At 42.4% G+C, this 27162-nt stretch overlaps 1 long non-coding RNA gene across 2 annotated transcripts in view; it reads right to left on the bottom strand.

The window, feature by feature from the left end:
* Positions 1 to 1587: 1587 nt before the first annotated feature.
* Positions 1588 to 27162, bottom strand: part of LOC116987252 — a 47662-nt gene continuing 22087 nt past the window's right edge. The window contains exons 3-5 of one of the 2 annotated variants that reach the window (XR_004415677.1): positions 23386 to 23501; positions 20074 to 20736; positions 1588 to 1602 (exon numbers count right to left, since the gene is read on the bottom strand). This is a non-coding gene — a long non-coding RNA (uncharacterized LOC116987252). Of the gene's footprint in view, positions 1603 to 18665; positions 20737 to 23385; positions 23502 to 27162 lie in introns of those variants that run through there. The other variant, XR_004415676.1, reaches the window with a different exon arrangement.

Consider the following 27162-nt stretch of genomic DNA (forward strand, 5'->3'; position numbering starts at 1 on the left):
AATAGAGCTGATCTTATCTATCTTTCTATCTATCTATCTATCTATCTATCTATCTATCTATCTATCTGTCTGTCTGTCTGTCTGTCTGTCTGTCTGTCTGTCTGTCTGTCTGTCTGTCTGTCTGTCTGTCTGTCTGTCTGTCTGTCTGTCTGTCTGTCTGTCTGTCTGTCTGTCTGTCTGTCTGTCTGTCTGTCCATCTATCCATCTATCCATCTATCCATCTATCCATCTATCCATCTATCCATCTATCCATCCACCCACCCATCCATCCATCCATCCATCCATCCATCCATCCATCTTTAAAATTCTGTGTGTGCGTATGTGTGTGTGTGTGTTTCTGCCTGTCTTGTGGGTGCCAGCCTTTGATTCGTAGCTACGCCAACACCACACGCAAAAAGATTTTTTCCATTTCGGTAGAGATCTCACTTTTCATTCCAAGTATCCACTACTGATTAAATTTTGTCGTGTTTATGTACACATTTTTAATAAAATCCTTCTTCCACCCCCATCCCCCCCCCCCCCCCCCCCCCCCCCACCCACCCCAAAATTTTGAAATGTTAAAAAAAAAACAGCTCTCACCCATACAATGTTGGTGAACGTTCCATCATGTGATGTCACAATGCCCAATGCTTACAGATGTCCAATCGGAATGGACCCATTTACATATGCCTTTGCCGCAGCCCCAGACCCTCCCCCCACCCCCGCAGCCTGTGTCGAAGCGCGTCATCATGTGTGTGGGAATAGAGAAAGAGGAGTGGGGGTGATAGGGAATGGGGAACAGATGGACTGTCCCTACCCCTCCCCCTTCCACTCTCCCTCCGCACTATTTCCCCCCTCTCCCCCCATCCCTCTCCCCCTCCCTCCACACACTTCCCCCTCCCTCCCTTACTCCATCTCCCTCCTCCCCTCCCTCCCCCATCCCTCCCCCCCTCCCCGCACCTCTCTCTCCCCCTCCCCCATCCCTCTCTCCCCCCTCCCTCATCCTCTCTCCTCCCCCTCTCCATCTCCCTCTCCTCACCCCTCTCCCTCTCCTCCCCCTCCTCCTCCCACCCCATCCCTATCACCCCCACCCCCCTTCCCTCTCCCCCCTTCCCTCCCCCACCCCCTCTTCCACCACTCCCCCTACCCCTCCCTCCCCACTCTTCCACTTCTCTCCCCTTTACCCCACCCCTCTCCCACCCCTCTCTCGCCCCCTCCCTCCCCTCCCTCTCCCCTCTCTCCCCCACCACTTCCACCTACCCCTCTGACCCTCTTCCACCACTACCCCTACCCCTCTCCCCCTCCCTCCCCACTCTCCCACTTCTCTCCCCCCTCCCCTTCCACTCTCCCTCCCCACTCTTTCCCCTCTCTCCCCCCACCCCTCTCCTTCCTCCCCTCCCTCCCCCATCCCTCCCCCCTCCCCCACACCTCTCTCCCCACCCCATCCCTCTCCTCCCCCTCCCCCTCCCCCACCCCTCTCTCCTCCACCTCTCCATCTCCCTTTCCTCACCCGTCTCCGTCTCCCCCCCACTCCCCTTCCCTCTCCCCCCACCCCTACCGCGTCTCCCTCATCCCCCCCTCCCCACACCTCTCCTCCCCCTCCCCCTCCCCCATCCCTCTCTCCTCCCCCTCCCCCACCCCTCTCCCCCCTCCATCTCCCTCTAAGCACCCCTCTCCCTCTCCTCCCCCTCCTCCTCCCACCCCCATCCCTCTCTTCCCCACCCCCTTCCCTCTCCCCACACCTCCCCATCTCCCTTCCCTCTCCCTTCCCACTCTTCCCCCTCTCTCCGCTCTCCCCCTCCCTCCACACTCTTCCCCCTCTCCCTCCTCCCTCCCCTCCATCCTCCCGTCCCTCCTCCCTCCCCTCCCACGCCCTCTTTCCCCCCTCCCCCACCCTCTCTCACCCCCTCCCGCACCCCTCTCTCCTCCTCCCTTTCCCCCCTCTCTCCCCTCTCCCTCTCTCCTCACCCCTCTCCCTCCTCCCCTCCCACGCCAACCCCCACCCCTCTCTCCCCACTCTCTCCCCCCACCTCTCCCTCCTACCCATCTCTGCCTCTTTCACCACTCCCCTTAACCCTCTGCCCCTCTTCTGCACTCTTATCCTCCCCCCTCCCTCACCACTATTCCCCCTCTCTCCCCCCTACCCCTCTCCCCCTCCCATCCCACTCTTCCCCCGCCCCCTACCACTCTCCCCCTCCCTCCACACGCTTCCCCCTCTCCTCCTCCTTCCCCTCCCTCCTCCCCCTCCTCCCTCCTCCTCCCTCTCTCCCCCTTCCCCCACCCTCTCCCCCTCCTCCCCCACCCCTCTCTCATCCCCTCCCCCACCCCACTCTCCTCCTCCCCTTCCCCCCTCTCTCCCCCCTCTCCATCTCCCTCTCCCTCCTCCCCTCCCCCCCTCTCCCCACCCCTCTTCACCCCCATCTCCCCCCCGCCCCCTTCCCCTCTTTCTTGCACCACTCCCCACTACCCCTCTCCCACCTCCCTCCTCGCCTCCCTCCCTGTCTCCCCCTCCCCCCACCTGTGTGTTTGGGGGGTGGTTAGTGTGAGTGTGATGCCGCACCCCCCCCCCCCCCCCCCCCCCCCCCCCCCCGCAAACACGCGTTTGGGAAACAGACCCAACGTTTAGTCTAGTTACCCATAAAAAGCTATTAGGGGACTAATGGTCAACAGACTGGAAAAAAGATCAAAGTGCAATTATGACCATGTTTATCAGGTCAAGGCTGTTATCTGGTGCCTCACTGTAGCAAGAGTGCAATGTACAGTAAAATATATTTAACAGAATGCAAACTGCATTATATAACCAGATAACATTGTGTCTCGGTTTTCTTACATTTGAACCAATAATTATTTTCATACTGGCACAAAGGAAGCATTTCTTCATTACAACAGATCTTAATAGAAAATTGTGGGCAAAATGAAAAACAAAAAGCTGTTTATTCATCCCACATAAAAAGGAAAGTTCACAGTTTGAGCAGAAGGCTGATTACACTTCAAAGGTCTCATTCATATTTGACCTGAAAATTAGAAGAAAGTATTCCTAAATGAAAGAGATCATGGAAAATATTGGCCTTTGGATTGAATACTCTTCACGATTTTGTTCTCTGCTCAACAAAACATCCACTCATCCTTGGTCTGAATAGCATCATGTGCTCACGATTCGCTCTTTATCAATAATTTCCAAATCTTGATGCAAAGGCGAGACATAGGTGCACTTTGTCACTCCCTGGGTCTTCAGGCAACCCAGAACCCCTCGTGATTCCATGTGCTTGCACCGTTTGCAACTCCTAGCACTAGAGAAAAACAATGTGGTTTCTCTCCCATGAATATAGCACATTATGATATCCATGTACTGCAACCAGCAGCAAGCTTACTGGCATTGATTACATGGTGTGCCTACAATGTACAGAGACTAAAAAGTTCAGAGTAACTTTGATCTTGACTCCAGGCAACCCAGACTAGCCCACACACGTTTATGCTGGAACACTGTCTAGAGTAACGTATAGATTTGTGTACCCTCTTGACTTCAAAAACCTTAGTTTTCAGATATTCTGCTTCTTGGAGAACTGGCAGTGGGATCTATAACTTTTGGTGGTGGAGGTCTATGAATATGAACTCTTTGTCCCCATTTTCTGGATCCAAAACATGTCTGTTCATGTGTGTTGGCCCATATATTGCAAGACAGGAACTCACACGACAAAGACAAGAAATTACAGTCCCAATAACATGAATAAAACATATTATGATATCCATATCCGGCGCCCAGCAGCAAGCTTAATGGTAGATAGACGCAAAAAGCTGGAGTAACTCAGCGGGTCAGACGCCTGAAGAAAAGGAATAAGTGACCTTTCAGGTCAAGATCTCTCCTCAGACTGAGAGTCAGGGGATAGGGAAACGAGAGATATAATGGTGTTATATAGAGATATAGAATAAATGGATGAAAGATATGCAAAGATGTAATGGCGATAAAGGAATCAGACCATTGTTAGCTGTGGGCAAGGTTAAAACGAGTTGCAGCCAATGAGACACAATATGACAACAGGCTTAATGGTATTGATTACTTGGCACTGCCAAGGGGTGGCACGGTGACACAGTGGTAGAGTTGCTGCCATACAGCACCAGAGACCCGGGTTTGATCCTGACTACGGGTGCTGTCTGTACAGAGTTTGTGCGTTGTCAATGTGATCTGCGCTGGTTTTCTCCGGGAGCTCTCGTTTCCTTCCACACTCCAAAGACGTATAGGTATGTCGGCTAATTGGCTTGGTAAAATTGTAAATTGTCCCTATTGTGTGTCGGCTGGTGTTAGTGTGCAGAGATCGCTGGTCGGCGTGAACTCGGTGGGCCGAAGGGCCTGTTTCCGCGCTGCCTCTAAACTAAACAAAACTGTACTAAACATTGTGCATGCTATTCATGTTTTGAGAGTAGATCTGAATTCTTTTTTTAATTAAGCATAGATTTATTCATGCAATTGGGGTTTTTTAGGCATGCGTGTAACTAGTTTCATTGGTTAATAAAAACATATTTTCCTGAAACCAATCCAAAAATAATTGTACCATCACTGTAAGGCACCCCTTCCAAAATGTTTTGTGGCAATGATTTCTGAAAGTATGAGCCAAGAATTTCCACAAGTTCTTGGCCTGATCTGTAAAATAATCTTCAAAGTAAACAAATGAACGTTAAAGATTTAAATAAAATGGTTTCCACTATATACAGTGCCCTCCATAATGTTTGGGACAAAGACCCATCATTTATTTATTTGCCTCTGTACTCCACAATTTGAGATTTGTAATAGAAAAAAAATCACACGTGGTTAAAGTGCATTGTCAGATTTTATTTAAAGGTTTTTTTATACATTTTAGTTTCAGCATGTAGAAATTACAGCTGTGTTTATACATCGTTCCCCCATTTCAGGGCACCATAATGTTTGGGACACATGGCTTCACAGGCATCTGTAATTGCTCAGGTGTGTTTAATTGCCTCCTTAATAACATAGAAACATAGAAACATGGAAAATAGGTGCAGGAGGATGCCATTCGGCCCTTCGAGCCAGCACCGCCATTCATTGTGATCATGGCTGATCGTCCCCTATCAATAACCTTAATATACTTAATGCAGGTATAAGAGAGCTCTCAGCACCTAGTCTTTCCTCTAGTCTTTCTATCAACTTTAGAATCTTTTATTGCTGTTTATCAATTATCAACATGAGGGCCAAAGTTGTGCCAATGAAAGTCAAAGAAGCCATTATGAGATTGAGAAACAAGAATAAAACTGTTAGAGATATCAGTCAAACCCTAGGCTTACCAAAATCAACTGTTTGGAACATCATTAAGATGAAAGAGAGCACTGGTGAGCTTACTAATCGCAAAAGGACTGGCAGGCCAAGGAAGACATCCACAGCTGATGGCAGAAGAATTCTCTCTATAATAAAGAAAAACCCCCAAATCCCCAAAATGTTTTCCACCATATACAGTGACATCTAGAATGTTTGGGACAAAGACCCATCATTTATTTATTTGCCATTGTACTCCACAATTTGAGATTTGTAATTAAAAAAATCACATGTGCTTAAAGTGCACATTGTCAGATTTTAATAAATGCCAATTTTATAAATGTTGGTTTCACCATGTAGAAACTACAGTATTGATTATACATACTCCCCCCATTTCAGGGCACCATAATGTTTGGGACACAGCAATGTCATGTAAATGAAAGTAGTTCATGTTTAGTATTTTGCTGCATATCCTTTGCATGCAATGATTGCTTGAAGTCTGCAATTCATGGACATCACCAGTTGCTGGGTGTCTTCTCTGGGGATGCGCTGTGAGGCCTGCATTACAAGCTTATGCTTGTTTTGGGCACAAGTCCCCTTCAGTTTTCTCTTCAGCATATAAAAGGCATGCTCAATTGGGTTCAGATCGGGTGATTGACTTGGCCACTCATGAATTAACCATTTTTTAGTTTTGAAAAACTCCTTTATTGCTTTAGCAGTATGTTTGGGATCACTGTCTTACTTTGACACTCAAAATTGAGCTTAGGTTCATTCTGTTTCCATTAATTATCCTTCAGATGTTTCTACAACGATTTAAATTAAATTGATTGGACATGATTTGGAAAGGCACAGATCTGGGGAAGGGTATAAAACAATTTCTACAGCATTGCAGGTCCCGAAGAGCACAGTGGCCTCCGTCCTTCTTAAATGGAGAACTTTGGAACCACCAGGACTCTTCATAGAGCTGGCCACCCGGCCAACCTGAGCAATCGGGGGAGAAGGGTCTTGGTCAGGGAGGTGACCAAGAACCCGATGGTCACTCTGACAGAGCTCCAGACTTCCACTGTGGAGATGGGAGAACCTTCCCACTCCTCAGTAAAAGGCACATGTCAGCCCGCTTAGAGTTTGCCAAAAGGTTTATTTTCTCTGGTGCTCTGGTCTGATGAAACTAAGATTGAACTCTTTGGCCTGAATGCCAAGCGTCACGTCTGGATGAAACCAGGCACTGCTCATCACCTGGCCAATACCATACCTACGGTGAAGCATGGTGGTGGCATGCTGTGGGGATGTTTTTAGCGGCAGGAACTGGTAGATTAGTGAGGATCGATGGAAAGATGAACGAAGCAAAGTACAGAGAGATCCTTGATGATAACCTGCTCCAGATCGTTCTGGACCTCAGATTGGGGTGGACGATCACATTCCAACAGGACAATGACCCTAAGCACACAGCCAAAGGCAATGCAGGAGTGGCTTTGTGACAGGTCTGTGAATGTAATTGAGTGGCCCATCCAGAGCCCGGACTTGAACCTGATTGACTATCTCTGGAGGGACCTGAAAATAGCTGTGCATCGAAACTCCCCATCCAACCTGACAGAGCCAGAGGATCTGCAGAGAACAATGGGAGAAATTACCCAAATACAGGTGTGCCAAGCTTGTAGCGTCATACCCAAGAAGACTTGAGGCTGTAATCGCTGCCAAAGGTGCCTCAACAAAGTACTGAGTAAAGGGTCTGAATACATATATAAATATGATATTTCAGTTATTTATTTTTAATTAATTTGCAAACATTTCTAAACAACTGTTTTTGCTTCTTCATTCTGGGGTTTTATTTGTAGATTGATGACTAAAAAAAATGAATTTAAACCATTTAAAAAATAAGTCTGTAACATAACAAAATGTGTAAAAAGTGAAGGGGTCTGAATACTTTCTGAATGCACTATGTTTTTGCACTTACTCACTCCCACATATTTACTGTGAACGTTCCCATCAATTTATCATCAAGTAACTGGCCCTAGTTTATATTTATGAAAATAAGTTGGTTTTTTGGGGGGGTTTTTAAATCCGCTTTACCCCAACTCTAAGTGTTTCACACTTGCTCTATTTTTGTCCTTTGTGGAAATTTTGTTCAATGTAGCGCACTTAATACTGCTGCCTCAAATGTTCTTCCATTGTCATCTTATCCATTTATCCAGGTCCACTCTCTAAAACTAAATACATTTCCATTCCATCTACTCTTAGTTTTGATATATGTTGCATAAAAATATTCTCTTAAATGCTTTCCAAGAGCTTAACACCTTTTATACCTATTAATCCTGCTGCTCTTCCAGTCAATTGTCTGGAAACACTCATATGAATCAGTCACAAGAGTAACCGGTTCAGCTCTCTGAACCTGCTGCCAATTGTCGATATCCTCCAATAGTCGTCTTATTTCCATTGAACTTCTCAGGAACTTGCTTTCTTATTTGCACTTCTCTGCCTCCCATTATCTGCCAACCAATGAAACACACAAAGCAATGTAATTGTTCTGTCTTTATTCTTGAGTTGTTGATCTTTCTATATTATTACTAGACTAAGTGGGACCTGTTGGGTCCCAGCATCACACGGGAGGGCTGGTCTCCCAATGCAACATTCCACCTCTCCACCAATTCCAATATTGGTGGCATGTGGAGGGGGGGGGGTGCTTTCTGGAGCACTAGTATGGGTGTTGTGGGCTGAAGGGACTGGTTTCCAGAGGGCTAGTATGGACATTTTGGGCCGTATGGATTCTTGGGCTGGCAGCTCAGTCACTCAAGCCTGGCGTGCTGGCAGCTCACTCACTCACAGTTGGCGGGCTGGCAGTTGACACGGCTATTCCTTGATATTCCATTTCAAGCAGAGTGCAAGGCCACCAAATTAAAATACAGTTTCATACCATTTCAAGCAGGGTGCAAGGCCACCAAATTCAAGTGCAGTTTCAAACCATTTCAAGCCGGGTGCAAGGCCACCAAATTCAAGTGCAGTTTCATACCATTTCCAGCTGGGTGAAACCACCACAAAACCACATAGAACACCACAAAACACCACACTCACAGTTTAGTAGATATTCACTATGTTCAGTTGATTCACAGCTCAGACAGAGTCGTGACCTCTCTCTCCCCAATCTTGCAGAGACTGAGCCACGCCCACACTTCCGGGTTTTATAGTCCCTCCCCCCTTCCACTGGAAGGGGCATGACCTTCATGGCGTGATTGACAGGAGAGAGAATCTCAACATTTTTTAAACATTAATAACTCTTTTATTTTTCATCGATAGAAAAAATACTCTGCACCTGATGAGCGGAGGAGGACTGAGTAAGATGGCCAAAAATCACAGTCATAAGTGGTAGCGTTTTTTCTAAAATCAATAGAAAGTGCAAACAGGAAGTGGACAAGTTTAGACTTTTAATTATAAGCTTTTTCAAACAAACCACCACCACCACATTTGCTTAGTTTTGTCAAACCAACCACCGCCACCACATTTGCTTTGCTTTTTCAAACCAACCACCACCACATTTGCTTTGCTTTTTCAAACCAACCACCACCACATTTGCTTTTTCAAACCACATTAAGGGCACTCACAGGTCAGTAAATCCACTCACAGTTTAGTAGACATGTGTTCAGTGTTATTCACCGCTCAGACTGAGAGTCGTGACCTCTCGCTCCCACATCTTGCAGAGACTGAGGTAGTCCACACTTCCGGTGTTTATAGTCCCTCCCCCATCCCACCGGAAGGGGTGCGGCCTTCATGGCGCGATTGACAGGAGAGAGAATCTCAACATTTTTCAAACATTAATAAGTCTTTTATTTTTCATCGATGCGAAAAAATCCTCTTGCCCTGCGCAGCGGAGTGGGACTGAGTAAGATGGCCAAAAATCACAGCTGTAAGTAGTAGCGTTTTTTCTAAAATCAATATGCAGTGCAAACAGGAAGTGGTCAAGATCTGAGTTTTAATTATATAGATGATGTTGATCTATCTATATTATCCGTTGTCACAGCAGTAATTGGTTGCTTCACCAATATTGCTGCACACACACTATTTCCCCATCCCTCTTCTCGATCTCATGTAATAACTGTGTAACCAGGAATGTTGAGCTCCCACTCCTACTCATTTTCAAGCCATGTTTCAGTAATAACTATAACTTTATTAACTTTCACATACAACTTCATACTTCCTGTGCTCCTTCAGTTCACCGCCTTTATTTCTGAGATTCATTGCTTTAAAGAATATACCATCAAAGCACAGTAGCACAGCTGGTAGAGCTGACGTCTCATAGTGCCAGAGACCTAGGGTCGATCCTGACCTTGGGTGTTGTCTGTGTGGAGTTTGCACGTTCTCCCTGTAGCTCCATGGATTTCTTCCGGGTGCTCCGGTTTCCTCTCATCCCAAAGATGTGCAGGTTTCTAGGTAATTTGGCTTCTATAAAATTGCTCATAATGTTTAGGGAGTGGATGTGAAAGTGGGATAAAATAGAACAAGTGTGCAGGGGTGATCTATGGTCACCGTGGACTCAGTAGGGCAAAGGGCCTGTGCCCATGCTGGATCTCTAAAATAAAATAAACTAACTCCTTGCCGAAGAAGTCTTGAATGAAGAATCTGGGGGAAGGAAAACAGACACTGATTGGATCTGTTAATGGATATGGCTGTAAGCAGTGGTAACTGAGGTGAATGATCAGCCTATACTTGGGCAGGACATGTTGGCTGGACTAATGTGCTTAAAACAATGACTGTTGTAGGGACTCTGAAAATCAGTTTAATTCAAACCACCACGCATCTCCTTCGAGTTAGTTTAGATCATTCATTGGGTGGAGAATATAACCGAGACAAGGTTAAATCTGAGAAGGAAGAACAGTATGATGTCATGTAAAATCAGCCAGCTTCCGCGTCAGATCTAGAGTCAGGCAGGGTTGCCCTCTCTCCCCTGTCATGTTCATCTATTGTATTGAACCTTTTGCCGGGTCCATCAGGAAGGACGAGAGCATAAGAACACTGCCAGGCAGTGGGGGCACTCAGCTCAAACCCTCCCTTTACATGGATGATGTCGCCGTCTTCTGCTCGGATCCAGGGTTAGTCCGCAGACTGATTAGCGTCTGCGACCAGTTTGAGTCAGCAACAGGAGCCAGGGTGAACCGCAGAAGAGCGAGGCCATGCTCTTTGGCAACTTGCCCGACCGATCTTCCGTCCCCTTCACCATCAAGCCTGACTTCTTGAAGGTGCTGGGGATCTGGTTCGGGGGGGGGGGCGGAGGCGTGTAACAAGAATTGGCTGGAGCGGATAGCCAAGGTGGGGAAGAAACTGGGGCTGTGGAAGCAGTGCTCCCTCTCTATAATGAGAAAAAATCGGTCATCAGGTATGAGGTACTATTGGGGCTGCTGTACTTGGTGCAAGTGTGGCCCATCCCCCCCTCCTACACCACAGGGATCACCTGGGCCGTCTTCCAGTTCATCTGGGGGTCGAGGATGGACCGGGTGCGACGGGCCACCATGCACAAGTCGGCAGACAATGGGGGTAAAAGTGTGCCCAACGTCGCCCTCACCCTGATGGCCACCTTCGTGTGTGGCTGCATCAGGTAGAGCATTGAGCCAAGGCACGTGGGCACCAAGTGACACTACCTACTGAGGTGCTACCTGTCACCGGTGTTGCGAAGGGTGGGCCTGGCGCAAATGCCATGCAATGTGCCAATCAGCTGGACATTGCCGCTCCATCTGTCGATCGTGGTAAGGTTCTTTCGGGCCAACACCTTTGACCGCAAGTCCATCGGTCAGTGGTCAGCACAGAACGTCCTGCAGGCACTGCAGGGAAATGACTCCATGGATCCTGTGGCGTGGTTCCCAGAGCAGAATGCCCAGCTTGTCTGGCAAAATGCCTCATCGGCAGAACTTACCAACAAGCACCAAGACTTGGCTTGGCTGGCGGTGAGGGGAGCCCTCCCAGTCAGATCCTTCCTGCACTGTCGGAACATCACTAGCAGTGCATGCTGCCCTCGGGACGGCTGCTATGGAGAAGAGATGGTTGTCCACGTCTTTGTAGTGTGGATTTGCAAAGCGGTTCTGAGAGATTTACAAGGGTCCCTGTCACGATTTATGCCGAACAGCTCTGTCACAGGGACACATTCAGAGACGGACATCGAGTGCTGCTGGAAGGTCATCAACTCGGTGAACGACGCTCTTTGGTCTGCCCAAACTTTGTTGATCTCCTAGAGATGTTCGTCCAGGAATGTTGCTGACTGGCCCGCTGCAGACTGCAGGAGTACTTGCTGAGGGACGCACTGAAGCTCGGTGCAGCCAACGCTAAGGCTCGGTGAGGGAGGACCACAGTCTAAGTTCCTTCCACTACTGGACATGGGGGGGGCTGGGTGTGATGGAGACGCCCCTCAAAAATAAGGGAAGGGATTCCACGCCAGTGGGCCACATCAGTGGCAAGGGTGGGGGATAAATTTGTGTAATTTGTGTAAACAGTATTGATAGTTTGTCTAGCCTCCGAGAATGTTGGATGAATTTTTGGAACGGTTCCTGTATTGTATATATTTAATACTTGAATAAAGTCAATTATGATTTATTTTTTTAAATAAATGCATCTCCTGCAGATCAACAAACATGTGTCTATTGGGTTGTTGTCCTTTCTTCCAACTTCAGACATTTTGATGTAATCACAAGTTCTGTGCCCTGATTGATTAGAACAGATGTGAACATGAAACACGTTGCAAATTAACGAGCTCCGTAACTGAATTCATTCAGTCAAAATGGAAAACATAACATCTGATTAAATGACTGCACATTCCTTTGTTTATTGTCTAAGATGTTTTTTTTTCTACCATGATTGGAAAAGTGAAGTGCACATTTTAAAAGTAACTAACATTTTCAGGAAGGAAGACACTTTTGGCATGAATTAATATCTAATATCTGTTCATGGCTGAGTGTCAGCTGTCTGATTTTCTAAAATGTCCTTATTTGAAGTGGACACTTTTATAGAATAACAGAGAACACCTAAAAAAAAAATAAAGTCAAAGAACAAATATAAAACTACAAGCATTGTAGAATTTTATAATCTGCCTTCAATGAGAAGCAAAATTTAGCAGAGTATAAAACACATGCTTATTTTGATTCTATCAACTTCCGAACATGTGGGTTACGTCAGGGTCGACAGATGGCACAATGGGCTAAGTGTTCGGCTGGCAACCGGAAGGCAGCCGGTTCGAATCCCGCTTGGAGTGCATACTGTCGTTGTGTCCTTGGGCAAGACACTTCACCCACCTTTGCCTGTGTGTGAATGTGTGTGAATGTGTGTGAGTGATTGGTGGTGGTCGGAGGGGCCGTAGGCGCAGATTGGCAGCCATGCTTCCGTCAGTCTGCCCCAGGGCAGCTGTGGCTACAGAAGTAGCTTACCACCACCGAGTGTGACTGAGGAGTGAATGAATAATGCGATGTAAAGCGCCTTGAGTATTAGAAAGGCGCTATATAAATCCCATCCATTATTATTATTATTATTATTATTACGTTAAAATTATTCCTATAATGTAGCAAGATAACCTTTTCATATTACATAATACTTTCTTGGGATTATACATGGCACTTGATAAAAATCAGTAAAGCGGTGCACAGCCTAAAACAATATCATAAATTGAAATATCTATGCATACATTTATCATTTTGCACATGGGGTTTGATGGTAAATAACAATGAGCGTGATTTTAAGTTCAGACAACTGCATTAAAAAGACTTGGTAACACAGTTTAAATTTCTCTCATATATTGAACTGAATGCATACATGGAAGAGCTAAGACAATGTTCTGTGGAAGCTTTTACTGATTAACATGTTTTTTGATGGATCAACAAAATAATCCCCTTCAGTTTGATTCAAATCAAGCACCTCATCTAATATGTTGTAGATAATACAAGGTTCAAGTAAATTTATTCATGTATGTAAATTCATGCATTATTGTACTCGAAAGATCATTGAAGGTATTCCATTTATAATTTGGACAACAAGAACATTTCATTAACTAATGGAACAATTGTAAATGAAGTGCCAAGATAGAGAGACCCTAGATATATGTACACATTTGTTTAGGTGGCAGGACATATGAGGAGCTTATTCAAATAGTCAATAGAGGCCTTCGTTTCATAGATAGAAACAGGATTTAAAAGCAGCGAAGTTCTCTATCCTCACTAAATAACGATTAGGTCTCCGCCTTGCTCCCAAGGCAATTTATGAAGTAACCAAAGTCTTAGAATGGGAGCAAAGGAGGTTTAATAGAAATCATTTGAGTTTGAAAAAAACTCATATTACATTGAGAAACCACAGAAAGAGTCATTCTTTTTGGAATGGAAAGAAAAGGGAAAAGTTTGAAAGAAGTGTTCAAACCCTATGAAGGTTTTAATAAATTAAGAATTGTTTTTGTCACTGGCAGAAAGGTAAGTAACGGAGGGACACACATTGAATGTGACAAGCGAAAAAAGAGACTTATGTTTAATTTTGTTTTATTTAGATAAATTATTTTGACAGGAATTATTCATCCTTATTGATGATAAAGATAAATATGACATCTATACAATTCTTCTCATTTTGCACTGTATAGCTGTTGCTTTGCAAGATGAAAATAAAAGTTGATTGATTGATTGCTTATTCTGGAAACCACTAAACTGCACATCGAGCTGTTGAGTTATGAACTTGTTAATTTTTTGTTCATTTCAAATATTTTAAATCTATTTATTGAATATTAGTATATAAATACTAATTTATTGAAAAAATAATAAAAGTTGGCAAGGTGGCGCAGCGGTAGAGTTGCCAGAGACTCGGGTTCTATCCTGATTCAGGTGCTGTCTGAATGGAGTTTGTACGTTCTTCCCGTGACCGGCGTGTGTTTTCTCTGGGTGCTCCAGTTTGTCCCACACTCCAAAGACGTACAGGTTTGTAGGCTAATTGGCTTTGTTAAAATTGTAAATTGTCCATGGTGTGTGCCGGATAGTGTCAGTGTGCGTGGTTCGCTAGTCGGCGTGGACTCAGTGGACCGAAAGGCTGTTTCCGCACTGTATCTCTAAACTAAACTATACTAAACTATTGTTTCTGAAGATTGGTGATATTAGCTCAAATAATTATTCCAAACGCTGTTGATTCTCTAACAGTTTTCACTTTGTTCAAATGACACCAAAATGTGCCTGAAGACCTAAAAATAAAAACTTATCCTTTCTGCTGCCAAAGTTTCTTCATGTGTAATTGCATAGATTCTCCCTTGGGTAGCAATCAACAATTCTAGCTTAAATTGTGCCCAAAATTGCATCTATTTAATGTTTTATCCCAAATATCCACTCAAAAGCATTTTGTTGAACGCAAAATCTGCTTTCAACCAGCTTAATCAAGAAATAAGTCCAGGCTGTAAGCTGTGTGTAAATGATGAGTGAAATATACTGAAATATTTGGGGGGGGGGGGGGGGGGGGGGAAACATGTATACCATACAATGCATACAATATTTCTTAAACTCATCAACTTAAAAGGGCAAAGATAAACATATTTTGTTTCTTGAGTAGTTTTCCATTGATTGATTGGAACCTGAATATTTGAAATTTATATCATTGGAGTGTTGGTTATACATATTACATCTCATCTTTCACTATAAAGAGTTTCTTGAAACATGCCAAATTGATGTCAGCTAGAACCAGGAAACGAACAAGTGATCCATGAAAAATCTGACTAGAGAAAAGCCCATCTGCTCCATATATTTATATCCTTAGTCCCACAGAGACTCTTGGAACATTATTGTGATCTGTTTTCAGTCCTACTGCCAAACATTATTTTGTATTCATACAGAACGCTTCAACATCGAGCTTTGGAGAAAACATCAGAATGTCAAGTCAGGGAAGTATCTTGGCAATCTAATTAATATTGACATTTATGTTTAAGTATTTTGTTGCATTAAACTGCTGGAGCAAGTATTTCAATTTTACTTACTCTCATAAGGCTGCACTGAGTTAGTTCTAGTTTGGAAATTTTCACCATTATATTAAGCATAAAATTAAGTTTTAGATTTTTTAATTAAAAAAATAGACAGTGTACATGTGAATTTTTAAGATATATTTGTCAACTTAAAGTGTGTCATACTAGGGTTTCACAGACAGTGAATAAATTAATTACTTTAAATAGTATGAAATTCAATATTAATTCTAAATAAGCTATTAATACAACCTACTAATATAATATACAGTGCATGTGCAGTAGTAAACAGAAAAGACCCCACAAAGATGAAGTCAAATTTAAATCATAATGATGCACAGGTGTCATTGCCCCCACAATAGGATACAGATCCATTAATTTACTTTCTGCATGGACTTCATGTACAGCTCAGTCTGTGGAATTAACATATTTTGAATCCAGCATTAATCTGATTTATGCATCACTTGAACAATTAAAACAGTTATGAAAGCTGCCGTGTCTATGAACTAGTTGTTGATCTGAAACACTCTCCATGGTTGTTGCCTGACCTGCTGAGTATTTCCAGCTTTTTCTGTGGTTTTTTTACTTCAGATTTCTAGGAAGTGCAGTTTTTTGCTTGTTTAGCTGCAAGAACATTTATTTATCAGGTTCTGAGGGTAGCATTTTTTTAAAGTGTTTTAGGAATGTGGATATTACCTGAAAACTAACGTTTATTGCCACTCTAAATCATCATCATCATCGTTAAAAACATTAGCGATGCAGTGGTGCCAGTTTCCGACAGGAACGGTGACGGACGCTCCACACATCTCTGTCCTCCAGTTCCTGCAGACCTCCGCCGCTGGATGTATAGGATTTTGTTGTGTGTGCTTTATCATCATTCCTTACAATGCTGTGTACGACAGTAATCGCAACGTCTACTGAAGTGTGGATGGCCGTTGGCTCGCTCTTTGTAAGGTCTAGTTTTTGGTCCTGCTGGGGGTCCACAAACCAGGTGGGGAAGACGGTTTAGTCTCCGACTATCCGACCACGGAGCAGGTAGCACAGGATTACAGTATCCGTGGCTGGGGGGAACTCCCCCCGACCTGACCTCGAAATGGTTTGGTCTGGGATCATTGATGAGTGAACAGCAATGCAGTTCCAAAGCTTGTCGGTGTGTAACTAGTAGCCAAGTTTGGAAGTTCTGTTGGACACATGTACCCATTGCTTTACTACTTCTGGGCGTTTGAAGCCCTGTGTTTCAGAAATGCTGTGAAACCTTTGGCACGTTGCTGCAATGCATCATGCCTCCCATGGTACAATAATGGGGTAGGACATACTCATTAAGGAGATAAGCAGGTTGCCAAACATACAGGAGGCTCGGAACTGGACGTGTTAAGTTCTTAAATAACAATAGTTGCAATCATCTAGGTATTCCACAACTCTCCATACTTCTGCTCCATAGCTACAAACAATTTGGGAAGTCAGGTGGCAAACACCTAACCTCAGAATATTTTACTTCAGACTTACCCTTAGGGCCAAAAAAAAATTGATTTTGTTAATTGATATTGATTCCCTAAATATTGACAATGAAGTGTCAAAGAGAGGAAGGCATAACTTTAAGGTAAAAGGTTCAAAGTTTTAAGGAGATATGTAGGACAATTTTTTTAATACAGAGAGTGGTGGATTCCTGAAACATGTTGCATTTGTTGGTGGTGCAGACATGATAGTAACATGTTTGAGACTTTTAGATAGACAAATGGAATGGATGGATATTGATCAAGCTGAGGCAGTAAAGATTAGTTTATCTTGGCATCATGTTCAGCACAGATATTGTAGACCATAAGGCCTGTTCCTGTGCTGTACTTTTCTTGTTTAAGAAGGAACTGCAGATGCTGGAAAATCGAAGGTACACAAAAATGCTGGAGAAACTCAGCGGGTGCAGCAGCATCTATGGAGCGAAGGAAATAGGCAACGTTTCGGGCCGAAACCCTTCTTCAGACTGATGTACTTTTCTATGTTCTATAATAAGGAACTTAGCAATATTTTGGCTATTAATTGTCATGGGTAGGTGGATAGATTTCACTTATAGTTGGTGGCCCTTTCCTGGCATATGTGCCAGTTATCAGTGCACTGCTTCATTACTTGTTCAGATGCAGAGACATGCAAGCACTGTGTAATCACCATGAAATATGCTTCTGCCTACATTGTGGAAGTACGTTCTTTGATGATGTAAATGAAAATGTTGGTTCCAGGACTCTGTTCCAAGGATCTCCTGCAGCTTCATCCGGGGATTGAGATAATTTGCCGACAAGCACAGCAACATCATTTTGCAAATTATTATTCCCATCAGTAAAGTGTTTTCCTCGTGATTTCTATTAACTTTAATCTTGTGAGGATTCCATGGTGCTACACACGCATATACATGCACACACACACACATACGTACACGCACGCACACGGGCACATGCTCCCACACACACGAACACGCACACTCTCTCACACACATGTGCGCACATGCACACATGCACGCACACCCATGTGCACATATGTTTGCGCGCGTGTTTGTGCATGAGAGCATATCTGTATATGCACACACACACATGCGCACACGCACACACCAGGATAATTTCCTTCAAACCTGTCGCTTCATTGTCACCTAGGTACAGTTAAAAGCATTGTTTTGCATGCTATCCAAACAGCTCAGACATACCTTATGGATACAATGTAAAAACTCAAGTAGAATAGACCAAAGGAGAAGTGGGGATGTTCTTTAAAGTTTAGTTTTTTTTATTGTCATGTGTACAAAGGTACAGTGATAAGCTTTGTTTTGCATGCCATCTGATCAAATCATATAATACTATATATAAATACAATTGTCAGACTCAAGTACAATAGATAAAGTGGAAGATACATAATGCAAAATATAGCTCTCAGCACTGCAATTCACCAGTTCCATACATCATGTCAGTTAGAATATGTAATCCTGACAATATGTTAGGAGTGTTGGCCTGCAAAATTTCTATATAATTAGGAAGCATTTTGATACACTGTTTTTCAGTCCATTACAAGGAGATGACAGAATTCTGGACATGTGCACATGCAAAAGTATCAGTCAAAAAGCAGATGCTACAAATCTGGAACCAAAACAATTCAGAAGTGGTCCCTTCATCAAAACTGGAACTGATTTTCGAGAGAAGGATCCACTCCCAAGATGTCAACTGATCCTTTCTTGTCTAACTCACTCAGTGCTTCCGAGGTTTCTGACTTTGGTTCAAGTCTTCTGCAATATCCATTAGTTGGGGAAAGAAAACTTGCAACATCGTCAATTCTTTCCAATCAGTGCCAAAAATAATATGTAACAAGGAACTGCAGATGCTTGTTTAAACCAAGGATAGATACAAAAAGCTGGAGTAACTCAGTGGGTCAGACATCTCTGGAGAAAAGGAATAGGTGACGTTTTGGGTCTGAAGAAGCGTCTCGACCCGAAACGTCACCTATTCCTTTTCTCCATAGATGCTGTCTGACCCATTGAGTTATTCCAGCTGACTGTGTCTGTCTTCAAAAAAAAAAAATGATTACCTGTACTAATATTTTTGGTGAAGTTGAAATCAAGCAGATTTAACTGGTGTCAGTCATTCTACTTTTAAGGAAAAGGCCTGGTTAGGAGAAAAGGCTACACCTACAATACACAACAATATTTTTCTCAAGTGAATTAAAAGCTGGATTATCTTTGGAATAAACTGTATAATAAACAAGACTAATTATTTAAGAAGTACTTCCTTTTTATTCAAACAACGCTATTTATCTGCATTTTCATGAACTCAAGAAAAAGACCACATTTGTAGGAAGGAACTGCAGATGCTGGTTTATACCGAAGAGAGGCACCAAATTCTGGAGTAACTCAGCGGGACAGGCAGCATCTCTGGAGAAAAGGAATAGGTGATGTTTCGTGTCGAGATCCTTCTTCAGACTGCGAAAATAATAATTTATTTTTCCTGCTCTTCTGCTCACCAAACAAAGCGCACAAATTGACTGGCAAATATTCCCCAATTTGGTGGTCAGGCAACATCTGAGAACTAATAAACAGAATTAAGATTTCAGATCAATGATATTTCATCAGAATATCCTGATGAAAGGTCATGACTTACATCATTCACTCTGTTTCTGCCTGCATACATGTGGCCAGAGTAGCTGACTGTTTCTGTTTTTTTATTTATTTATGACTATCAGTATTCACACAATTTTATTTTTGATATTATAATTTTTTGGGTTACCTTTCCCCTGTGGCCTGCGCTACCTCAGATTTGAGAGAAAACCATGTTTTTTTACACGTGAATGTAAATGCAAAGTTAGTGTAATAAATAATGCACTGTAGGTTCAGCACTGAACACAGACCTCAACAAAGGTTCACCATGTTCCTGTCACATAAAGAATCAATGACATTTGTTAGGTTCTCTATCATATTGTATATAAATTACCACTTAACATTTATATCTGATACAAGACCATTCTACAGATGATTCATTGTATTTAGAGATAACTAATAATAACATATATTGACAATTACAATGGTTTCTTTGATCCTGGTATCTTTTCCATGCTAGTACTTTAGGTGCCATTCTTAGTATCAAAATAATGCTGTTGCTATGCAGGCAAACATACAGAAAATGCAAAATAACTCACAATCCTCAAATCGTTGACCTTCCAAAGAGATTGTGACCCAGAAATCATGACTTTGATTTTTGTTTAATGCAAAGTATTTGGGAATGAGTAGGGTTAGCATCATAGTTAAGTTACAGGATATGCATCCTGATGCCTGTACTATTGATCCACATGCAAGTGTTTGAATCCCACCAAGGCCTTGGGGAATTTATTAAATATATCTAGAATTAAAAACACAAACTCAGTAAACATAGAAAAAACACATAAAATAGCAGGAGTAGGCCATTCGGCCCATCAAACGGCACGGCCATTCAATATGATCATGGTTGATCATCCAAAATCCGTACCCGTTCCTGCTTTCTCACCATGTCCCTTGATTCCATTAGCCCTAAGAGCTACATCTAACTCTCTTGAATACATACTTGAAAACATAACTAGGAAAGTACTAGATTGTTGCTGAAACACATTAGGTTAACCAAGACACCTTTGGGGAGAGGAAAGCGACTGTTAATCCCTCTACATTTATTTAATGTTGCCCCCTTCATAAAGATAACAGAATAATGTTAAAACAGGACACCACTAAAGTAGGAGGTATATGAGGTATGGCTTGTAACAACGGTAAAAGTGAAACTTGCACACAAGCTCAAAAATATTTGTACAGCAGGGCATTTACAGAAACATTAACGTTTCAAGTCTTCTTTAAAACAACGAGGTGAAGAATATAAATACATTAACAATTTATCTGCTAATCACATTTGTTACTTGATTACTTTTGATGATGCCTTTGGTGTTTCTTTAGGCTGATGTATAATCTTCATAAGAAAGCCAGGTTCTGGTATTAATTTTGTATCACTTTTTATTTATATTTGTACTCTCCATGTATGAAGCTTTGGAAGAACGCCTTCTGTAAACCAGAAGCCAATCACTTTATGTCACAAAGCATTCATGAAACAGATACTTAAAATGAAGAAAACAATGATTTTTAAACACATAAAATGAAAAGTATAAGGATTTGTTTGCATTCAGAGACTATGGTATTAACTGTGGTCACTTATAAGCATATACCACTCAATGTGTGCATGAATATTAGTTTCTGCTCTTTATTTTGCTGCATTTACTATCTGTAGGAAAGCTCAAGGGAAATAGTACATGCAGGAATTTGGGTATTTAGGTATGCATATAATACATATGAAATTCAAGAAGTAATTCATTCTGTGACGATAACATGATGTATTTTCTTTAAAGAAGGAATGCATGAAGAGGCAGATATTTAAAATTTACTTTTTGGACTGTTTCAATGAAAGATTCTATTTGACTTCATGAGCTGAGTTTCAAGTGGTGTGATATTAATTAAACTTTTTCTCTAATTTTTTTTAAATCCTTCAAACGTCTCTATTGTGAAATGCCCAATAGCAGACACATTAAAAAAAACACTTCACCTTTCAAAGATTCGGGTGTCTATTACGGCAGAGTGCACACCCCATGACTGAAGCAAAAGCAAGCCACTTATATCAATTCTACATGACACACTGGTCAACCTAAGGTGTACCTTCAGCAACAGACAGGTTCCACCAAGATGCTGGACAGAACGCCACATGAGATCCTTCTTCCCTGTGGCTATCAAACTTTACAACTCCTCCACCTTCTGTGATGGGGTAGACTGAGATTGAGACTTATTCCCCCCCCCCCCCCCCCCCCCCCAATCTTTGCACATCCCCCAAGACTTTCCACTCGTCACTTTAATGTCATCAATTGTGTTTTGTGTATTTTGTGTTTTTATGACTGTTGACAGATCAATTTCCCTCCTGGGATAAATAAAGTTCTATCGTATCGTATCATATCATAATGCATATGACACATTACACTTTTTTATTTTGAGGATGACAGATCTTTGACGGGATAACATAAAATGATCATGGTGACGTAGAGGGAAATATGCTGTTTAAATCTGGGGATGTATACTTAAGCTTCCCATTTTTCCCGTATTTTGTTCACACTCATCCATGCTGGGGACTACTGTGATGGACATGTATGGTGTAAATTTATAAAAGACTGCATTAAAAATTCCTGTTATTCCTATTGAGTTTAAACGTACGATGAAAAATAGGAACAAAGAAAATTCCTCACCTTTATCTAATACGTGTATAATTATATCTTGATAATAAATCCAAACTTGCAAACTCTGGCTTGACAGGTAGAATAGTGCTTCATGTTTTCAATTTATATTTAAAGGGATTGGGCATGCTGGTGCGCAATACTTAAATCCTACTTTCCATTTGTCTTGCTATTACTCTTTGTGTTGTTCATGCTTCCCCATGTGTTGTCTGCCTGTTATTTCCACATTCCTGTTTCTGACTTTGATCATCATTTTATTGTCTGTTTCCGCAAAACAAGGGATTTGATCCTTTGGAACGTATGAAATTATATGACTTTGAAGAAGTCACAATGGCAGTGGTCACGTTTTACAGTGAGGTTCTTTTTGGAGCCAAAGCTTCACATAAATCTAGAGGTGGTGCATTAAACCCAGTCTAAACCTGAGCTGTTTTCTGCAGGATTTACTGGAAGATCAAGTAAAACATCCCTAAAGCTCTTCTGTGTGAAACTAATGTCCTGCAGCATTAGCCGCTGGTCTATGTATTTATATATAACTGCAACCAATACTTCAGTCCCTGGCATCTTTCCATCATTTGTCAGACAGCAGGGTACGTTATCTGCTCGTTGTTTCTTACAGTATTAATTTGAAGGTCTGAAGAAGGTTCTTGACCCAAGACGTCACCAGAGGTGCTATCTGAGTCCGGAATTTTGTGTCTCTCTTCAGTTTAAATCAGCATCTGCAGTTCCTTCCCACACAGCATTAATTTCTACTTTTCATTTATCAGATGTATTGAAATATCTTAATTGTTTCCCAAGAGCACTAAATGTTGCCTCCCATTTAAGACGAATCCCTAGAGAACACCGATACGCAAACTTTTCAGGTCGGGACCCTTGCTCCGACTGATTGTAGCAGGGGTATTGAGGTCTCCTCACTACCACAATCAGTCTGAAGAAGAGTCCCAACCCTAGACATCACTAATTCGTTTTCTCCAGAGATGCTGCCTGTCTCCTTGAGTTAATCCAGCACTTTGTGTCTTTTATTTTGCAAACCAGCTTCTGCGGTTGCTTGCGCCTGCGAGATGATCACCATCCCTATTCTTGGGTACAGACTGGCAGCACAAAATTACTACTGCTGTGATTTCTTGACGGCAAAATTAATATTTTACTGTAAAATGGAATATTGTCTGTCAAAAAATAGTATTCAATAAATGTTTAAGGATCAAACAAAAAGGACATTGATTTGTTTTTCTAAACTTAGAAAGTAATGATGTGCTGCTGGATTAAATGAGCTAATACACATCATTAGAAAATAAGATTTGTTTTATTTGCCTTAGGAAAATAAATAAAATCAATCTTACGTTGCATATTAGTTATTACCTCAACTATGTTGAGAGATGGTAAGTTTTGCCTTAACGGCTCGGGACACCATCATTTATCTTGTTTTGCAGGATTACATTACCTGGCTCATAGTATTATTTATTCATCATCTAACACGGGCTCAAATGTTCAGAAAGTTGCCCTTGATTTTAAGGGGTCGGAAGTTTCAACTTTGGTTCATATTCTGCAGCTTTGTAGCTGGAACAAAAAATAGCTCAATCAACTTGGGAAAGCATAACGTTACTTTAATGTACATTTCCTGTAATTATGATTTTCGTTTTTAATTATTCACATCAGTAAATAAATATGCAAGATTTCTCCCCTAAACTTCATTATTTAGAAGTCACATTTGTTATTGTGAATTGTGTGCTGCCAGTTCATCCCTGGTAAGTGACTTAAGATAGAGGGTACAAATTACAAGTAGGCTGCATGTTCTAGAGTAAGAATGTAATGTTTATGTTTTATTTTGGAAACATCTTGCTTGTGTATTTACTTAATCAAAAAGTTTTGATTAAACCAACTCTTATCCAGGCATGTGGCATCATGTGCGATTACTTCTGATAAACGAGTACTGTTCATGATTCCTTTATGAGCTTCATGAATTGTTAAGTGGCTCTGGGCTTAAAGGTTATCATATCAAAAATATATACACACCAACCTATATTTGAACTATCGACAGAGAGAGAAGTGTATGCATATAATTATGGATTTGACGTGTGTGTTCATTATTCTTGTAACTTATAGTGAAAATGCATATGCACGGTCCCATTGATTATACAGCCCCGGGTAGTCCGGTGATTTGTTACAACTGATTTATTTGGAATGGCCACGAAATCTTAGGCTTGATGTCCAATTGTCCAATTGCTGAAAATAACCTGCCGTATATAAACGATCTACCAAAAAGGCGGTGTTATGAATATATAAAACTTATAGAATGACAAGTGGCCATAGACTTAGCCATGCGGGTTTGAGCAGCATTGTGCGGTACCAAAGAGATGTTACCTCGGGAAAAATTCGAAAAGCAAAAAAAACATCTTGTCAGTGCCCTTGGAACAGGAGGATTTATGGTCGGCTCGGCACATACTTCGAGAACTTGACTGAGAACGCACAGTCTAGGTCTCAGCTAAATTGGGTTACGGCATTTCATTAACAGTTTCGCATCGGTCACCAGAAGTCATGAAGGATAGGTCATGTTGCTTCTGGTATTTGACCATTAGCAATGCTGGCACCTGAAACTAGACAGAGATGTGAAAATGACTATAAATGATTTGCAGACCAGCCGTTCTGCAGAAGCCCAAATTAATAAATAACGGTCGAGCCAGAGGAAGGAGGTGCGATAATCCGTGGTCGGTCACTTGGCCGGGTGCGTGGTGGGTTTGGAAGAATGAAGTAAGATAGATGCAGAGAGATTTAGTGATGAATTCTTAAACGTGGAAACTCGGGTGGCTAAAACCAAGTCAGCCCTTCCAACGAAAGTGTAGTCCGAGCAAGGAGACATGATAGCTTGTGGGTTAGAGTACTAGTAACGTTTATACACACTGGCAGCAAGAGTAAGTAAAGTAAGGTCACTCATTCATGAAATATACACCGGCGCATAGACCCGTTGATTCTATAGAGCTGGTCATTTTCTAGTCGTGTACCTTTGAGATCAGTCTTAACATTTAATTTTTAGCCAAGATCGCCACACTTGTCCATGGGATTATCACTTCTAACACAATGTTAGATCAGCAAAATAAAAAATCCAAAAAAAATCATAGAAAGCAGAGTGTGTAAGAAGGAACCGAAGGTAGACAAAAATGCTGGAGAAACTCAGCGGGTACGGCAGCATCTATGGAGCGAAGGAAATAGGCAACGTTTCGGGCCGAAACTCTTCTTCATAAAAAGCAGAGTGTTGGTTTAAAACACCCGCATATCTGAACATGCAAACGGGCTGGAGGACAATTATTAAAGATGGGGTTCTTCTGATGACTATTCTGTTTATTCCATACCTGGACTCGAACATGTTGGTTACCTTCGGTGCAATCTTGTGACCACCTCCATCCAGCCTTGGGGCCGGGCCGGGCCGGGTCCGGGTCCGGGCGGGGGAGGGGAGGGGGTTGTTTCAGTTTGAATGACCTTTTTGAGAGTTTATTGATGACACTTAAATCAGCTCGAAAACGTCTGCATTTTTTAACTGTCGGGGCCGGGTACAGATATGGTTGCGATCAAAGGCTACGCTGCGGCGCGTAAATTTATAGCAGTTCAGGGGAACAATACCGAACATTATCCCGAGGAAATATATGTCCAAACGACGCGTCAGAAGCTATTTCCATTTGAAGAATATTCTTTTTTTTAAATCGTATTACAACCTCCCCCCCTAAAAAAATCGGTGTAAAAAGCTTTCAGCGTTAACGAAGAATGGTATTAGACACACATTAAAATTTCCGCATGCGCCAGGAACTGTTTCACGAATCGGAAGAAACGTCTTTCAATTTAGTTATCAGAAATCGGGGACGTGAATCCTTACGGTGGATTAAAGAGGCATGGGTGTTGCCTGATAAATTAGGTGGAAGGCAGCGGGTGGTTTATCGTCAGAAGCGGCGGGACTGAGCTCACCGATCCGCTCGACTGTCTAACCCGCTCTCGGCAGCGGTGCAAAGCACCATTTGCATGGGCAGGAGTTATAGATTAAATGTGCAGAACCGCGTTTCATTTGCTACTGTAGCCCGATACTCGATGTAACTTGTTCATCGTCAGAGGGCAAAACTTTTTTTTTGTTTGTTTTAACTACATTATCAGCCCAGATATCAACGTTAGTTTTAAAATACTCTGTAGATGAGTGTAAAATAAAATCTCTTCTAATTATCGACGCGGCAACTGCAATTTATCTCAGCGCCTCGGTTGAACTGATTATTCTGCAAATAAAAAGTGTGTTTTTTTTGTGTGTTTTATTCCTGATTCGGGATCCAAGGATTGCTGGAAGAGCCAACAGCTTGCAGATATCGGAAGCAGGGTGCGGGACGTGTGATTTCAAATCGCACAAGATGAATCCAGCAAGTCAATAACCGGATTTAGCAAGTTGCAGAGGGTCCATTAGGTAATAGGTTCGGAAGAATAATGCCTTTAACAACCCATTAATGTCCCTTCACTCTTAAGTAAACTGCGACTCAACTGAAAGAATTACATTCATTCTCTTTCAGATACCGGCCGACCTGCTGTAAAATTAAGACAGCGTTACATCCCATTCATTTAATTCGACTTAAAGACTTGGTCCTTAACCTCCTCTGCACTTTGGCGAGTTGACTTATGTACCATGAGCGATGCGTGTGCCAGGTTTGAAATGAAAGTAATCGCGTCTTAATTTTGCGCAAAATTCGCCATATCTGTCTTCCCCCACAATTAATGCGGGGATTGTGGAAATCCCAGTATTGCCTGTGATTTTTTTTTTAATTGGATTTATTTCCAATCCATCGACAGATTATTGAAATTAAAACATATATATTTTTGGATAATATTTTATTGGCGTTGTTACCATTTACCAGTGAGAATGATGGATTGTGATTGTTGTGTAAAAATAAAAGAAAATTCACCACATCCGTGTAAATTCGAGTTGCTGTTTGATATTTGTTAGTAAAGCAACACCATCTAGCTTGGCGTAAACCATATCCCGCTGTGCGTGTGATAAGCTTTCCTCTCCACACTACTCCACTGGCAGGGGTTGACAAAATAAGATTGAGAAGAATTCGTACTTCGATAGAGACCTGACATGCAAAACCACTGAGGCGCAAGTGTGTGGGGTCGCTGGGGCAACTGTTCCTCCACACCCCCCCTGCCATCATCCTCTGCCAGGTGCTTGAGGTATTGACAGCTGAGGCCTGGG

Source organism: Amblyraja radiata, chromosome 25 (assembly GCF_010909765.2).
Source record: "Amblyraja radiata isolate CabotCenter1 chromosome 25, sAmbRad1.1.pri, whole genome shotgun sequence".
Classification (NCBI taxonomy): domain Eukaryota; kingdom Metazoa; phylum Chordata; class Chondrichthyes; order Rajiformes; family Rajidae; genus Amblyraja; species Amblyraja radiata.